We start from the raw sequence: 10,004 nt of genomic DNA, 5'->3' as shown, positions 1-10,004 counted from the left end.
GAGCAACGGAAACCTAAGTAACAGCAGTATGATAGCAATATCTTTACCAAACTCCGTCCATTATTAATCACAAATCACCTGGAAATGAGAATATCACATTAACTAAATTTGAAACTTTTATTTCATTTGCTTGAACTATTGAGGGTTGGAGGGTACCCTAATCCTCAGTAATTTAAACCCCTAATTGGACTCTCTAATGCAAACCTTCCTTGTTTTTCCAATGTTTTCACTGCTACTTAGCACAGACCATCATAAGCTTAATACTTCATTTTTTATGCAGATGTATGATGAGCAGTGCTAGTAATTTCATGAAAAATGTGTATGTGAAAAGAACACCTGAAATTAGTAAAGCGATGCATGGTTACTCTAGTGCCCTGAAAGCTTATTAACCTGGCAGAATATGACCATGCTGCATTTGAGGGTGACCATAATGTTCTACTCTAGCAGTTTATTTCATTTATTGTTGTTCATTGTCCGTGCCCATGACTGGAAGATACGTCAAGATTGGCTTCATTGCACCTAATTTAATCGTGTTGATGCAGGTAAGCAATGCGCGGTTCACCACAATAAGAAAATTACCAGGTTATGCAACATGTTTATTTCTTTAACATCTCAAGTATATAAGATATAAGCAAAAGATTCTGTAGAAAAGCAAAGCAGACATTAGTTTATACCAACATACTTCTATGCACCTATAGCATCCAGATCTCCATTTTTTTCGAAAAGCGGAGTTACCCCAGCCTCTGCATCAGAAAGATGCATACGGCTCAAAATATTAAAAACTAAACCAGTATCAAAGTCTCCAGTATCTCAAAGTACGAAAAGAAAAAAGAACGCTCAAACGAGCCTAATCAAAAAGCCACAACCGGCAGGCAAACAAAATAGGAGCACTACATGCCTATCATATTACATGACCGTCATCCAAACCGGTTGAAAATAACCCGAGCTACCATCTCCCATCGGGTAGACGCGGTAGCCAAACGCCCCCTGGCCTCCGTCGGAGTGAGTAGCGACCACATACGGATCAATGTTGTGGCCCCGAAGATAACCTGCAAAAAGTGAAAGTCCGTTGCTATGTTAAAAACCAAATCATTTCTGCAGTTCCAGACGGCCCATAACAAGGCACAAACTCCAACACGAATGTGCCTCGCTATATCCGAGTTAACCCCATCAAGCCACGTTCCAAATAACATGTTGATAGAGGTAGGCGGAGTAATATTAAAAGCAATATGAATCGAACGCCAAAGAATCTTAGCCAGCGGACAATCTAGAAAGAGGTGCGTGATAGTTTCGTTATGATCACAAAAACTACACCTAGCAGAACCCATCCAATTGCGTTTTGCCAGATTATCCTTTGTCAAAATGACTTGTTTATGCACAAACCACATAAACACTTTGATTCGCAAAGATACCTTAACTTTCTAGACGTGCTTCGAGCAAGGAATGACACTAGTGTTTATGACATCCAGATACATGGATTTGACCGAGAACACGCCGTCCTTAGTCAGTTTCCAAAACAATCTATCTGGCTGCTGAGACAGCTGGACATCCATCAGCCTTCGTACAAGATGAAGCCAGGCCTCCCAACGATCACCTACCAGCGTCCTCCGAAAGCTAATATTGAGAGGTGTGGACTGTAAGACGGTTGCAACGTAAGCTTCTCGACGTTGAACAATGTTGTACAAAGTAGGATATTGAAGTGCCAGGGGCGTCTCCCCAAGCCACCTATCCTCCCAGAACCTCGTATTAGCCCCATCACCGACTAAGATCTTTGCCCTGTTAAAGAAGAGGGGCTTGACTCTCATCAACCCTTTCCAAAACGGTGAGTCAGTCGGTCGCACAGTCACCTGAGCCAATGTTTTAGACTGAAGATACTTATTTCGCAAAATCTGAGCCCAAGTAGCCTCTGTCTCGGATGAAAGTTTAAATAGCCACTTGCTAAGGAGACATCTATTCTTGATCTCTACATTTTCAATGCCTAGACCGCCTTGGTCCTTCGGCCTACAGATGATGTCCCATTTTGCAAGCCTATACTTTCGTTTCAACTCATCATTCTGCCAAAAGAAACGAGATCGATAAAAGTCTAACCTCTTCCTGACCCCCACCGGGACCTCAAAAAAGGATAAAAGAAACATAGGCATACTGGTGAGGACCGAATTAATCAGAATTAATCGCCCTCCATATGACATGAGCTTCCCTTTCCAACAGCTCAGTTTCTTTTCAAAACGATCCTCGATGCACTTCCACTCCTTGTTCGTCAGCTTACGATGTTGAATGGGTATACCTAAGTACGTGAACGGTAGCGAACCCAACTCACATCCGAACAATTGCTTATACGCCTCCTGGTCATCATTAGCTCTTCCAAAGCAAAACAATTCGCTCTTATGGAAGTTAATCTTGAGCCCAGACAATTGTTCAAATAAGCACAACACAAGCTTCATGTTTCTCGCTTTCGCCAAGTCATGCTCCACAAAGATGATAGTATCATCAGCATACTGCAATATGGATATACCACCATCAACTAGGTGTGGAACCAAGCCAGTAACCTGCCCCGCATCCTTAGCCCGACCTATTAAAATAGATAGCATATCAACCACTATGTTGAATAGAATCGGTGACATGGGATCTCCTTGCCTTAGTCCTTTGTGTGTCTGGAAATAGTGACCTATATCATCATTCACTTTAATCCCTACACTCCCTTTTTGCGTAAAGGATTCAATCTGGTCTCGCCAGGCCTTGTCAAATCCTTTCATACGCAAAGCTTGTTGAAGGAATGGCCATTTAACTTTATCGTATGCTTTTTCAAAATCCACTTTAAAAACCACACCATCTAGTTTTTTTGAGTGGATCTCATGGAGCGTTTCATGCAAGATGACCACCCCTTCAAGGATATTTCTATCTGGCATGAAAGCGGTCTGGGACGGTTGCACAACTGAATGCGCAATCTGCGTGAGTCGGTTCGTCCCAACCTTGGTGAATATTTTGAAACTGACATTAAGCAAACAGATAGGACTGAACTGCTCAATGCGAATAGCCTCTGTCTTCTTAGGAAGAAGAGTTATCGTTCCAAAATTGAGCTTGAACAAATGAAGCTGACCAATGAACAATTCATGAAACATCGGCAACAGGTCACCCTTAATAAAGTGCCAGCACCTTTTGTAAAACTCCGCCGGAAACCCATCCGGTCCTGGCGCTTTAATGTTTTTCATTTGTGCAATGGCCTCAAACACCTCCTTCTCCGTAAAAGGAGCAGTCAAAATCTCATTCTCTTCCGTCTCAAGTTGAGGAACATCCTCAACCCTTGACTCATCCAAGGACACAAAACTCTCTTCCGGAGGTCCAAACAACTGCTTATAATAGTTGGTAATGTAAACTTTCAGGTTTTCCTGACCAACTATCGTCCCTTCATCTTGTTCTAATTGGAAAATTCTCTTCTTACGATGCTTTCCATTAGCAATCATATGAAAGAATTGAGTGTTGTCCTCCCTTGGACAATTTTACGAACCTTAGCTCTCAAAGCCCACTTCAATTCCTCCTCGCGGAGAAGCTCTTTCAGCCTTAACTCGGCCTCCACTTTAGTCTCCAGCTCGCTGGTATCTAATATAGAGGTTTCGGCTTTTAACTCAAGGGAGTGAATAAGCATAAGGAGTCTTTCCTTCTCCGCCTTATATATCCCATACGTATGCTTGGCCCATCCACGAAGGAACCTTCGAAGATGACGAATCTTGCACTGCCACCGCTCAATGGGTGACCTTCCCCCCGAGTCCTTAGCCCACTCTCTAGCTAACAACTCGAGGAACCCTTCTCTTTCAAACCAAGCAAGTTCGAAAGAGAAAATATTCTTATTACCCACATGAGTTTGAGCCCCTGAGTCGACTAGTAGCGGTGTGTGATCCGAGATACCTCGTGTCAACGCCTGCACCGTTACCAGAGGAAACTTCTGTTCCCAATCGACGCTAGCCAAAACACGATCAAGCTTCTCAAAAGTAGGAACCGGTAACGAGTTTGCCCAAGTGAATTTCCTACCCGAGAGCTCTATCTCTCTGAGATCCAACCTTTCAATGATAGTATTGAACATAAACGACCATCTGCTGTCAAAATTGTCATTATTCTTTTCCTCCTTTCTTCGAATAATGTTAAAATCACCACCCACTAAGACGGGTAGCTGCTCGTTACCGCAAACACGGACCAAATCAGCCAAGGAATCTGGCTTGAGTTCGGGTTGCGCAGCTCCATAGACTGCCACCAAAGCCCAATCGAATCCATTAGCTTTAGTTCTGACCCGAAACTTGACCGCAAACTCACCCAACACTACACTCCGAACCTCCAACGTTTCGCACTTAACCCCAAGTAGAACCCCACCGGATCTTCCTCGAGGTGGGAGGCAGTGCCAGTCAAAATCTACCCCCCCCCCAGATAAGGTGCTAAGAAATTGTGGATTGAAATTACCTCGTCCAGTCTCGGACAAAGCAATAAAGTCTAAATGATGTTCAAGAGAAGCCTCCGCTAGAAACCTTCTTTTAGCCAAGTCTTTAAGACCTCTGCTATTCCAAAAAATGCCTCTCATATTTCATCATGAAATTTTTTAGAGGTACCGATCCTAGCACTTCTACGCACAGCCGACACTGGATAAACCTTCCGTTTCCAGGTCCGTTTAGGCTTAACGCAAACATCAGAAGGTTCGGCACGCTCGGGCTCAGCCTCTACCACCAAAGACTCATCCTCATGGTTAGAGGTTTCAGGATAGGCATACTCATCCTCCTCCTCCGTCTCCTGTACCGCAGGGTCAAGATCGGCACACAAACCATCAAGAGCCCTAACCCCAAGCGCATCAATCTCCGACTCATTCATAGGCTTAACGGCAGCTATGTTACGAATCAATTCTAACGCTCGTCCAGCTTCCAAATCGAGCATATCATTAACAGACTTAGAAATCTTTAGATCATTATTACCAAGTGATACTCCTAGTTGGTTGGCATTGTGCACAATCTCATCATTGGTAAAATGCATAATAGAATTTGATTTATTGACAGACATACCAGTGGAAGTCTCGATGTCGCGCAACTTGGCCGCCCTCAAAGCACACCTTAGCTGCATGTCATCAACGTCTGGCTGCTCCTGCAGTCTCCCGCTGACCCGTCTCCCTGCAGAGATAGGATCCGGGATCCCGCCGAAAGCGATTACCTCCTCGCGTGAAGCCGTGCTAGGGAAAGAGCCTCCTGCCCGTCCCCCAACGGCGGTGGCCAGCGCCGGGGCCACCGGAGCATCATCCAGAGACGACGAAAGCTCCCAGGCCCCATTGACGGAAATCCCGCCGACGCCCGAGACCGGCGAACTCGGCATAGCGCGGTCCATGGAGTCCGGTGCCGAAGCGACCAGACCACCCGGCCCGCCCTCCAAAGCAACAGAAGGGGAGACGACAGCCTCCTGCACGCCCGCTCCCCCGCAAGTCGGCGACCTCATCAAGGGTGCCGAGCCGAACCTAGGCGCCGACGGCGACAAGGGCCCAGAGGGCCGAGCCTCCTGCTCGTCACCTCCGCCCGCGACCACCGGCGCGGCCACCACGACTGGCGCCGAAGGAGAGGAGACAACCGAGGGCGGGGCCTCCTGCCCCGCCGCACCTCCCTCCTCAACAAACCTCGACACACACAAACTGAGCATCGGGCTCGCAGAAACGACCCGGTCACACGACAGCCTCGGCGGAGCCGAGAACGCTCCCAAAGAACCAAGCTGAAGAGTGGTAGTCGGAACTGTGGCAGTAGACCCAACAGGGGCGGAGTCACCAGTGTCTGACTGCCCCGAAGGCCCCTTAGCCTTGTCATCATCACTCTTAGCAATATCATCCTGGTTCCCCGAAGCCCCTCCTCCCTCAGAAGTGTCCATGGGATTATCATCCTCAAACTCATTGAACAGATTAGGATCCTCATACTCAACATCCAACTGATATAAAACGCCTGCATAAGTCCAAGGCACCACGTCTGGCAAGAACTCAATGTTAGCGACACTTACAAGAAGCTGTGCCACCCCGTGAGCACGAGTGAACAGCATATCCACCTGCTCAGTCCTGCCAATCAAAGAACCCAGGCTCCACGTCACCAAGAAGCTGGCCAGAGGGTCAGACGGGGCTCCAGAGAAGCGAACCCAAATCTGAGTTAAGGGCGTGCCCTGTGGCTCTTTCTTTTTCCACTCATCAAACTCCAGTACATAACTAGTACCCGTGACCCTGCTCATACCGAACTTGAGAATCCTCAGCTGATTCTCCTTAGACGGGAAATCCACTTTATAAGAATTATCTGTGAGCTTAAGTAAGGACCACTGAAAATTACCCGGAGCGAGCTCTCTCAACTGCTGAATGATCTGTGCTTCGGTCAACGGACCGTGAACCACCTTCACCACACCGGGGAAGGACGTTTCCACTATGGGCGCGGAGGGCTCCACAGATGGAGACTCAAAAAACATCAACTCCGAACAACACACCCCGTAAATCTGAACGGATGGTTTAGGCCCCAACATAAGAGGACACTCGGCAGCTGTGTGTTTAGGTTTCTGGCACAAATCGCATAACTCCGCAGTACACTCAACCAAAAAGTGTCCCGGTTCCCCACAACGGAAACAGGTGAGCTTCTTCTTCTTAGCCGCCCACTTGGATAACTTGTCACTCTCGGCCTTGTCCGAACCTTGCTCAGAATTAGAATCACCAGTCTGCATGGGCTCTGGCAAAGAAACTGCAGCCAAAGCCTGCACCGTCTCCACCGCCACCTGCGGTAGATCCGATGCACCATCCGCTACCTCCGTCACGGTAGCGGTCTTAGTATGCCGAGGCTGGTAGTGCCGCCGGTTCCCGCCCCGACCTCCACGAAAACGTCCTCGGAAAGCTCGGTTGTTAGGTCCAGCCGCGCCCTCGACAAAATTTCCAGTCCGTGCTTGGAAACCCCGGTTATCATTGCCGTTGTCCACCCAAGCATAGCCACGGCCCCCTCCGGTGGATGAAGAACCCCGGTGCAGACCAGCGCCATAAGCATCATACCCGTCATCGCCCCACTGACCACGCGGGGGGTTACGGTCATCCCCCGCCGACGCACCCGTCCCATGGCCGGGCGAACCCTGACCAGCACCGCCTCGGCCTCCCGCCATCTGCCTCGACCACGGCCGTTGTGACGGCGGCGGTTCGGCCCTAGGAGGCGGCGTCGGTGCTGCCCGCGGCACGGGGACAGGCGCCACTGGCGGAGGCATCGCCCCCCAAGGCGGAGCCGGCGCCCTTGCCGCAAGCGGGGCCAGCGCCCCAACCAGATGATTTTAATACATTTAAATTATATTTGAAGAATACATTAGGTAATTATACTTTCTAGAAACTTATGAAATTCAACTATTTTGACAGGTTATTATCAAGTCAAAGATTGAGAAAATGTACTGACAGAAAACCAATCATCTATCATAACAAAAATTTAAAGCGCTATTTGTGGAAACGAAATGGAAAAAAGTAGCATTAGCAATGCATCAAAATTACAAACCATCTTATAACAAAATAGTACACCACAAAACTTATTGCCAGAATAATCGAGAAAAAAGTATATCTATAGTGATCTTCCAGTGCACCCAAGACTGAAATAAAATAGAAGCTAAAGGAACAAATTTAATTAGGAGTACATAGCTAAATATACTGCAGTTTTGTAATCCAAAAAGATAAATTTATCTATATGACAACAAAAGATAAATCTTTGCAAGTACAAAAATAGCAACTTAATAACGCACCAGATTATAATCCAAGCAAACTTGTAGGTGTAGCCGAACATGCTAGCATTGGCATCAGATAATTGGATTGGGCAGTGTGTTTCTCCGCCCAGCACATAGACATTGCCAAGCTCTCCTATATGTTCAGGTCCTCAACGTGAGAATCTTTAAAGGTGATTTCCTTACTTGTTAGGATAGTAGAAAATGGTATCATAACCGAGCTAGGGAGATTTTATATTTAACCTACATATGATAAAATATTGTAATCTGTAAGTTAGAGTCACATCCAATGAAAAAAATAGCGTGCTACAGCAAAATAGCGCCGACCTCAAAATATGCTATTAACGTGCTATATCGCGCTATAGCGTGCTATTAGCGAGACATTGTGCACTGATAAATTTAGCGAGACAATTCTTAATATGCTATAGCGTGCTATTAGCGAGGTTATAGCGTGCTATTTTTTTCAGTGGTCACATCCGATTTATTTGAACGACTTATTAAGGAGGTAATAGTAATTAATGCAACAACTGCATATAGAAATTGTTTCTCAGTGAGAAGGATTTCCTCCTGACTTATGAACATGTATTCATAGGTTTGCATCATGAAAAAATCCAGTGGAGCTTAGCACATCATTTTTTCCAAGTGAATGTAAATGTGAGAGCATATATTTGACTCTGGAAGGCTACTACTGCTCCATGCTCGGTGGCATATATTAATTTGGAGCTACCATTGGTGTTGCTTCCAAGTATGATTTGGCGAGTCAACATGGGGGTCGTCTTTCTATAGGACCTGTCTAATCCTTGCCTTGCCATCTGGTTCTGTTTTAGCACCCCCGTGTCAATTCGCCATATTCTTGTGTATAAAGTTATTGGATGAGCTGTGAAGACCGGTCCAGTTCATCTGCATAACTGACATCAAAGCAAGTAAAAGGCAAGAAAATATAAAGAACTGGAGCAATAGTCAATATTTTGGGACGGAGGGAGTACTTTATTTAAATAGATCATGTCAAAACTAAACTGGAGAAGTAAAATCCTTTATAATCTTAAGAATACATACAATGAATCAAAATCTGAATTCATCATTGACGCCAATTAATTATCATCTAACTCTCAATTAAGTGAATAGTAAATCTAATAAAAATATTTAGAGAAGATATTTTTTCAAGGTTTTCATATATACGAAGGATGAATGCACGGTACATACCTATTGGTCGTGAGGGAGAGGTTGAAATAACCAAAAGGAATAAATATGTGGATCAACTTAGAAAACAAAACATAGCTTCACCTGGTTGCCGTATGCATCTGCTGCCGAGGGCCGAGGCTCCTTTTCCTTTACACCGGAATCAATCCACCTGCCTGCCTTTCAAGCCGGCGTACACGTACAGGTGGACGTTGCTGCTGACTAAGTACAACATCGCCCATCAACTGATTCTTGGATCGAGCCTTTCTACATACATGTGCATGTTCTGCAGCCGGCAAATAATCGCAGGGCAAGCTTGTTCCTCATCAGAGAGTAATAGGCAAGAGCAACAATATATGCTTGGAGTCAGCTACATGCCTGCACCAAACTGTTTCCATTAGTTGGGGACTGAGACATGTACAGTTGGGCGCTGCAATGGTTAATCCCCATGGCATGGAGTAGGGAGGCTGAAGCAACTCTGCCTTGATGTATGCATGAGTGGATCCCGATGAGCGAGTATTCTAGGAAACTAACAGGTAATCAGCGACCTGATGTAAAGCAACCAATGTGATACAAATGCAGTTTTGTTAGCCAGTACATGAAAGACAGTTCCACATTAGTAACAAACACACTATGTACTAAAAAAGATTACATGCCCAAAGGACATAATAGTGTATATATATCCTACTATTACTTCATATGCTTCAACAAATTCCTGAGGAAAACTCTGCTATAGGAATTCAAGTCTTGGCACTTTAACAATTCAACGAACAGTTAGAGTGCATTGCCAAACAGAAAAAATAATTGGATCCCTGCGTGCATAGGAAAGGACCGGAAGAGTGGAAATAGATTGTTGGCTGGAACAGTACCTCAATATCAGGTCGATCTCGTATTCGTCTAAATCGTCGATGGGCATGCCCATGTCCAACCGCCTGCAGTATATGTGTGTGGTGCGTGTCTCACCATGTAGCTAGTCCTATGCTTGAACGATTCATGTCATCTTCCTCTGTCGCCATGATGTTTCAGCACCGCCCCCTGATGGCATCTCTTTCATGTTCCTAAGCAACCTCCACTTTCTCTACGAAGTGGCGCCT

The sequence above is a fragment of the Aegilops tauschii genome, chromosome 7 (genome assembly GCF_002575655.3).
Source record: "Aegilops tauschii subsp. strangulata cultivar AL8/78 chromosome 7, Aet v6.0, whole genome shotgun sequence".
Classification (NCBI taxonomy): Eukaryota; Viridiplantae; Streptophyta; class Magnoliopsida; order Poales; family Poaceae; genus Aegilops; species Aegilops tauschii.
The sequence above is the reverse complement of the archived record's forward strand: the minus strand, read 5'-3'. Positions refer to the sequence as shown.